Here is a 9,231-nt window from a genome sequence, read left to right as displayed (position 1 = left end):
CATTTTGATTTTTCCGTTGATATTGAGAATCTACATTGTTAAAATGCTTGTGCAAAACAAATGTTTAAAAAGATGTACTCCACAAAGTTTCAGGTTTATTTTTATGAAAAGCTATTCTGTGGCCATACGCAATAATCGCCTAAGTCTCGTGCGATTAATATGCGTTTGTACGATATGGGTATCAAATGAAAGGTATTAATGAGTATTCTAAAAGGGCGTGGACCTAAATTCTATAGATGGACGCCTTTTCGAGATATCGCCGTAAAGATGGACCAGGGGTGACTCTAGAATGCGTTTGTACGATATGGGTATCAAATGAAAGGTGTTAATGAGCATTTTAAAAGGGAGTAATCCTTAGTTCCATAGGTGGACGCCGTTTCGAGATATCGCCATAAAGGTGGACCAGGGGTGACCCTAGAATTTGTTTGCACAATATGGGCATCAAACGAAAGGTGTTAATGAGTATTTTAAAAGGGAGTGGGCCTTAGTTCTATAGGTGGACGCCGTTTCGAGATATCGCCATAAAGGTGGGCCAGGGGTGACTCTAGAATTCGTTTGTGCAATATGGGTATCAAACGAAAGGAGTTAATGAGTATTTTAAGAGGGGGTGGGCCTTAGTTCTATAGTCGGACGCCTTTTCGAGATATCGCCATAAAGATGGACCAGGGGTGACTCTAGAATACGTTTGTACGATATGGGTATCAAATGAAAGGTGTTAATGAGTATTTTAAAAGGGAGTAATCCTTAGTTCCATAGGTGGACGCCGTTTCGAGATATCGCCATAAAGGTGGACCAGGGGTGACCCTAGAATTCGTTTGTGCAATATGGGTATCAAACGAAAGGAGTTAATGAGTATTTTAAAAGGGAGTGGGCCTTTCTGGACCAGGGGTGACTCTAGACTTTGTTTGTACGATATGGGTATCAAATGAAAGGTGTTAATGAGTATTTTTAAAAGGGAGCGGGCCTTCGTTCTATAGGTGTTCGCCTTTTCGAAATATCGCCATAAAGGTGGACCAGGGGTGACTCTAGAATGAGTTTGTACGATATGGGTATCAAATTAAAGGTATTAATGAGAGTTTTAAAAGGGAGTGGTGGTAGTTGTATATGTGAAGGCGTTTTCCAGATATCGACCAAAATGTGGACCAGGGTGACCCAGAACATCATCTGTTGGATACCGCTAATTTATTTATATATGTAATACCTGCCAAGATTTTAAGGGTATTTTATTTCGCCCTGCAGAACTTTTTCATTTTCTTCTGCTTAATATGGTAGGTGTTACAACCATTTTATAAAGTTTTTTCTAAAGTTATATTTCGCGTCAATAAAACAATCCAATTACCTTACCATATTTCATCCCTTTTTTCGTATTTGGTATAGAATTATGGCATTTTTTTCATTTTTCGTAATTTTCGATATGGAAAAAGTGGGCGTGGTCATAGTCGGATTTCGTTCATTTTTCATACCAAGATAAAGTGAGTTCAGATAAGTACGTGAACTGAGTTTAGTAAAGATATATCGATTTTTGCTCAAGTTATCGTATTAACGGCCATGCGGAAGGACAGACGGACGACTGTGTATAAAAACTGGGCGTGGCATCAACCGATTTCGCCCATTTTCACAGAAAACAGTTAAGGGCATAAAATCTATACCCCTACCAAATTTCAAAAGGATTGGTTAATTTTTGTTCGACTTGTGGCGTTAAAAGTATCCTAGACATATTAAATGAAAAAGGGCGGAGCCACGCCCATTTTTAAATTTTCTTTTATTTTTGTATTTTGTTGCACCATATCATTACTGGAGTTGAATCTTGACATAATTTACTTATATACTGTAAAGATATTAAATTTTTTGTTAAAATTTTACTTTTAAAAATTTTTTTTTTAAAAGTGGGCGTGGTCCTTCTCCGATTTTGCTAATTGTTATTAAGCGTACAGACAGTAATAAGAGTAACGTTCCTGCCAAATTTCATCATGATATCTTCAACGACTGCCAAATTACAGCTTGTAAAAGTTTTAAATTACCTTCTTTTAAAAGTGGGCGGTGCCACGCCCATTGTCCAAAATTTTACTAATTTTCTATTTTGCGTCATAATTTCAACTCATCTACCAAGCTTCGTCGCTTTATCGGTCTTTTGTAATGAATTATCGCACTTTTTCTCTTTTTCGAAATTTTCGATATCGAAAAAGTGGGCGTGGTTATAGTCCAATATCGTTCATTTTAAATAGCGATCTGAGATGAGTGCTCAGGAACCTATATACCAAATTTCATCAAGATACCTCAAAATTTACTCAAGTTATCGGTTTAACGGATGGACGGACGGACGGACATGGCTCAATCAAATTTTTTTTCGATCCTGATTATTTTGATATATGGAAGTCTATATCTATCTCGATTCCTTTATATATGTACAACCAACCGTTATCCAATCAAACTTAATATACTCTGTGAGCTCTGCTCAACTGAGTATAAAAACACTCTGATCCGTTGAACTAAAAAATTTATTTTTTACTTAGGCTACGGCCACGCCTACATTGCGGGACAAAGTTGAACAACTAGTCAAGTTGTGCAGTGTAGTGCCGCGCAGTCCTGCAGTTTCTAGGTGTAAATTGCTCTCTAAGATGGCATGCAAAGAAGATTTTGTAGTAGTTGTTGTTGTTGTAGCAGTGCTTCGCACACTCCAATAGTCGCGACCACTCACAAATTGCTATCCGGGATATTGAAGGAAGTCCAAGGGAACAGGGGTGGATGATAGCGAGTGTAGTGTTAGTGGCACTGGTCCTACATTGCAATTAAAGAGATGGTTGCTGTCATATGGGGGCACATTGCAAGCAGGACATACATTAAGCATGTCGGGGTTAATTCTGGATAGGTAAGAGTCTAACCAGTTACAGTATCCAGATCGCAGTTGAGCTGGAGTGACTCGCGTCTCCCTAGGGAGAGTGCGTTCCTCTTCTGCAAGTTCTGGGTATTTTTCTTTAAGAAATGGATTCACCAGGCAATTCCTGACATAGAGGTTCAACGCCTGTTTGTGGATATCACTGAGGACTTACTGGTGCTTTTTTGCTTCGTACGGCTATTTTCTTAAGCCCCTTGGAGATGTAGCCTCATCAATCAGGTATTTGTTTAGCCGAGGTTTCTGGGTACTCAACAGAAACTGTTTTTTTTGGCAACTCATTTCTTTCCCTAATCGGGAATACTCTCGCCTAATTGTGTAGGTGGTGTTCTGGAGACCTAAGAAGACAGCCCATAGCGGTTCTGAGAGCAGTGTTTTGGCAGGATTGTATTTTCTTCCAGCGAGTAACCTTTAGGCTCGGCGACCAATTTCTTTGTAAGTGGTATTGAGCGTTTCTTTGTCTTTACCCCAAGTGCTGACGGCAAGAGGTTTGAGGATTTTATTACGGCTCTGGATTTTGGGTACAATTGCCGTTGCATGCTCGCAAGAATGTAGATCCTGATCGAATGCCATACCGAGTATGTTTCAGTGTAAGACAGTCGTTAGCGTAATGCCACTGACGTGACAACGGCAGGTTTCGCAAAGCGAAAAAACTGGAGAGATCTCCCTGATCTAGCGGATAGCTGTTTATTTTATTACATAGCTCATCGATGGGTGGGCCGTAACACGTGACCATTATCGTGCAGTCATCGGTGTAGGATACTATAATGACTTCTTTTGGTAGCGAAGGGAGCTTCGATATGTAGAAGTTAAACAAAAGGGGGGATAGGACACCACCCTGTGGTACCTCTTGTTTAATTCTTCTGGGGTAAGCATTATTTTTGAGCATAGCATGTATTGCAAGTGTTCATACACATGTTTATAAACCTAAAATTTTTCTATAACCCTAAGAATAATCTATAAAATTTTTAAGCGTTGAAAACTGCATCTCAGATTATAAACTTTTAAGCTGATATATATTAACAATATAGGACTGATCATCTCGTGACCTTAACAAAACATGTGTAAGTTTTTCTTAACATAACAGAAGGCTTAAATACATACAAATACGTCGAGGCACATGCGGTGCAAAAAACTGTAAAATTCCTATGCATTACTAAGAAAGAGATAAGGTTAGGATAGGTTGAATTGGCCGGTCAATAAAGACCTCACATAGATTGAATGTGTCCATATTGTTAGCAGAATTTGTTTGACGACCAAACGGAAAAACCCCAATCAGGTGCCAGGACATATTTTATAGAATAACTCCACCCTCTTGGCAAATACTAGCAGTTTTCTAGGACATAGTTTATTGCTGCCTCGAGATCTGGCAACTCTGCCGCCCTTAATAGCTGGAGCCTTGACCTGGCGAGCGCAGGATACGAGCACAGAACGTGCTCATACTTCCTGCTGCTCACACTTCCTCCACTTGCTGTTATTGACGAGGTCTGACTTATAAGCATGTAACGCCAGAAGGCAGTGTCCAGTCAGTATACCCATCGTCAGTCTTAAGTGTTCTCTCTTCAGAGATATGAGTCAGTTTGTGAATCTAATATCGTAGGCTTTGCATATGATTTAGAAGTTTTGCAGCCCCGCGCTTTTGTGCACGCCTTTCCTGCTTGGTGGCCCTTTGTTGTTGTTGTTGTTGTAGCAATGTTTCGCCCCCCTAATAGCTGCGACCGATCACAAATTATCATCAATATCCTCTAACGGGAGTCCAAGGAAACTTGCTGTTTCAACAGGTGTGGACCATAATGAGAGGTGTTAGAGGCGTTGGTTCCACATTACAATTAAAGAGATGGTTGGTGTCATGTGGGGACACATTGCAAGCGGGGCAGAATGAAGTTGAGCCAGAGTGACTCGCATTTCCCTGGGGAGTATGCGTTCCTCTTCCGCAAGTTTTGGGTACTGTTCCCTAAGTACTTTATTCACCGGTCAATTCCCGGCATAAAGTTCCGACGCCTGTTTGTGGAGTTCACCAAGGACCTGCTTGTGTTTTTTTGCTTCATACGGCTGAGTTCTCAGGTGCCGTATTTCCTCAAAATGCTTACGGAGATGACTCCTTAAGTCCCTAGGCGGTGTTGGCTCATCAATCAGATGTCTTTTGGGATGCCCAGGTTTCTGGGTATTCAACAGAAACTGTTTGGTTAGCATCTCATTCCTCTCCCTGATGGGGAGTATTCTCGCCTCATTATGTAGATGGTGTTCTGGGGACATAAGAAGACAGCTTGTGGCGGTTCTGAGCGCAGTATTTTGGCAGGCATGTAGCTTCTTCCAGTGGGTAGTTTTTAGGCTTGGCGACCATATAGGGGACGCGTAGCACGCAAGCTGCTGGTCAGTGGCTTTGTATGTGGTAATGAGCGTTTCTTTGTCTTTTCCCCAAGTACTGCCAGCAAGGGATTTGAGGATTTTATTACGGCTCTGGATTTTTGGAACAATTGCGGCTGCGTGCTCACCAAAATGTGGATCCTGATCAAACGTCACACCCAAGATTTTGGAGTGTAGGACAGTCGGTAGCGTAGTGCCATCGACGTGGATGTTCAAAATGGTCGACATTTGGGACGTCCATGTTGTAAATAAGGTCGCGGAGGATTGAGTCGGTGATAATGCAAGGTTTCGCAAGGCGAAAAAACTGGAGAGATCAGGGAGGTAGCCGTTTATTTTGTTGCAAAGCTTATCGATTCCTGGGCCTGGGCCTGTGGCCATTATTGTGCAGTCATCGGCGTAGGAAACTATAGTAACTCCTTCTGGTGGCAAAGGTAGCTTAGATATGTAGAAATTAAACAAAAGTGGGGATAAGACACCACCCTGTAGCACCCCCTGTTTAATTCTTCTTGGTTTTGATGTTTCATTTCTAAATTGTACCGATGCCTGCCGACCACCCAGATAATTTTCGGACCACCTTTTGAGACATGGGGAAAGGGTAGACCCTTCCAGGTCTTGTAGTAACGTGCCATGGTTGATGGTATCAAAAGCTTTTGATAGGTCTAGCGCTACGAGTACTATTCTATGGTGGGGGTTTTGATTTAAGCCGCAATTTATCTGGGTGCTGATGGCATTTAGCGCGGTGGTGGTGCTATGGAGTTTTCTGAAGCCATGCTGATGGCAGGCTAGCTGCAAATTTGCTTTGAAGTAGGCAGCAAGATGGCTTCAAGCGTCTTGGTTAGTGGCGATAGGAGAGATATCGGGTGATATAACTCTCCTATGTTAGCTGGTTTCCCAGGCTTTAGTAGCGGGATGATGGCCTTTTCGTTACCTTCTATCCCTTTATGACCCAGAAAGAGTTCTGTAGCTCATTTTTCAACTATATATATAAGTATTTGAAAACAAACCATACAAGTACGTTTATCAATGAATTTCAATTTTAACAAAATTAATTGAATTTAAAAATCATTGCACTGTCCCATTAGCAAGCATATCTTTTTAGTGTTTGTGTGTGTGTGTACTTGTTATTGCTTTTAACTTTTTTTTCACTCACTATTTCACTTAATAAATGTACTAAATAATTTACAACCATTTGACAGCTGTGGATAATTACTGCATTCGTTCTTAAAACAAATTTAAAAAATTCTATTATTACATACAAACAAACATACGAACAAAAATATTAAACTTCATATGCTTAATGCGTTCAAGCTTTAATTAATTCAAATTTAATATTTACATTTAAATATTATAGCATTTAATATTTTTTAAAGAGTGTAAGCGGGTAAGTGAGCAATAAAATTTGTTATTGTAATAATTTTGCATTTGGCATGTTAACAATAATATGAAAATTGTAAATAACAAAAATTAAATGTACAACAAATAGTTGTAATAATGACAACAACATTAATCCCTTTAGCCTATATGTGTACTTTTGGACACACATGTGCTATATGAATAAATGTTTACATGTATGCGCGGTGAGTGAAAAATAACTGTTATCAAAAGTCATTGTGCTATACGTTTGGCTCATTAACAGCTGAATTTTCAGCACTTGTGGTTTTTTATTTTTGTGTAATTTATTTATTGTTGTTTGCTGGCAACTTGTGGTTAATATTTGTGCTGTTATTGCGGTTAGACTTTTGTTGTAATTGTGGATTTTTGGTATTTAATTTTTTTGTTTTTCATTCAAAAAAAAACTTATTTTCTTAAAAATGTAAACATTTTGTATTAGAAAAGCCCAAACAAAATTTTAAATTAAGCTTTCGACATGTCATATAAAAGTCAGTATAAAGTCGCCCTGCTAAAAAAAGCAACTTTTGATATTTCGCTCACGCTTCATTGGCATTTCTTCATTCGTCTTCAACTACTGACTGCTTTAAACTGTCGCTTGATATTAAGAGTTTATCTACAATTCCAACAAGAAATTTCAATCTGCTTATTTGAATTTTTTTTTGTTCCACTTTTCTTTCGAAATTCAGTTCTTAAGTTACAAAGCTGCTTGGCTTCGTTTATTCGTATATGATATCCACACGGCAATTGAATTATATTATTCACAATGTAATTCGCGAATTCGGTGTATTCGTAATTCATTCACAATCCATATAGGCAGCTAGAGAACAGTAAAAGCTTTTAGCTACAACTTATTACTAAGCATAAAGTAACGTCTTCATTACAATTTTTTCTAGCCAATAAATATAAGATTTCATTTTCTTAACCTTTTTCATTAATGCTTGATTATTTTCTTTTCGTCTGATTTTGCTAAATGTTTTTCCAAAAAAAATTGCCTGACTCACGAAACATTTTAGAGTGAATTTGGCTTCGAAATTATGTAAGAAATTGGGCTCAACTCTGATAGTGATTTTTGGTGGAAGAACTGAAGGCAGAAGTAATTACGAATAATATTATGAACTTCATATTATTTAACATAAAAAAACAAAAACATCTTGATTAACAACAAATAACCATCGGTTGTCTATTTGTCTGCTTTCAGCAGACGGCATTTAATTCTTTCGTGTTTGTTAACCTCTTCGAATCGACTTAAGTACTTTCTATTTACAGTCATTTATCCTAAAAGTAGAGACGAGTCAGTTCCTGTAGCTGCACTTTATGTAAAGCAAGCTTTCTACTGAAACTGACGAAGCCCTATATACAACATATATTTTGTGCTTCCCGAACATTTGTTTTTTAATTTCTGTCGCCTTTTTCTTAAACTAATACACTGTGTGAATCATCTACACTCTATCCTCTCTCCCACTTGTATCCCTCTTCGACTCAATCTGCTTCCATTTTTATTCTGCCTCTCCCTCGCCATCTAAAATCCTTTTACTTCTCCGTCTCTACCTCCACTAGCTCCTTTACCTGCTTCTCTCCTAATTCTCCCTATACTTTCCCCTGTTCTAATTCCTCTGTAATATCTTTCTTTTCCCCCTCCTCTACTTCCTTCCTTTCTCTTTTTCCCTCTCACTACAATTCTCGTTCATTTGCCCTTTTTCGATCCCTCTCTTGAGAATGGTAATTAGAAAAACATCAAGGAATGGGAAGGTATGGGTTTCAGTTATAGTACACAACCGTACTAAATATTTTAAAGAAGATCAGAAAAGGTTGTGCGTTTGACGATAAAAATGCGTAAGGTAGGACGAAGTTAAAGGCAGCGGTATAAGAGTACGGTTGGTCTGGTCCTTCTAAGGGTAGAGAATATCGCGCTCTTAACTTTTGAGTATCAAATTTTATGGACCTGAAAATCAAGAAAAAACAGGATTAACTGGATTGCATCATCGTTAGCAATTCTTTTAACAATTAGAGCTTCAACCTAGCATTACTAAGTGCACTAAAAAAAATTACTAAAAATCCTGAAAACGAAGACAAAATGGGATTCAAACGTTTCCCTTGATCTAGAGAAGTAAATTTCTCAAAATCGAAATTTTCTTTTCCTTGGTTATAAGAATAATTTTCTTAAAAATGGAGAAAATCACAAATCTAGCAGACCCTTCAGACGTTGATCTACCTTAACTTTTTCTAGTTGTATAACTTTTAATAAGTTTTTACTTCCTGCTCACCCTTCCCCTCTCTCACCCTTTCTCTCTATCCCTTTATTCACTCCTCTTTCTGTGTCTCTTTCGCCCTCTCCCTCTTTTTCATCCTTTATTTTCTTCCTAGCTCCCTATCCTTCCCCGCTCCATATATCCCAAACTTTTTATCTTCGTCTAACTCTATCACTTCCCAGCCTGTTTCACTTTCCATCGTTTTTTCTCTACTTCTTTTTATTCTTCTCCATCCCTTATTCGCAGTCCTCTTCCCAGTCTCAGTCTCAGTGCTAGCCGCAGTCTCAGTCCCAGTCCCAATCCCAGTCCCTGCGCCAGTACCAGTCCCTG

Source organism: Eurosta solidaginis, chromosome 5 (assembly GCF_040869045.1).
Source record: "Eurosta solidaginis isolate ZX-2024a chromosome 5, ASM4086904v1, whole genome shotgun sequence".
NCBI lineage: Eukaryota > Metazoa > Arthropoda > Insecta > Diptera > Tephritidae > Eurosta > Eurosta solidaginis.
This window is presented reverse-complemented; position numbering follows the sequence as displayed.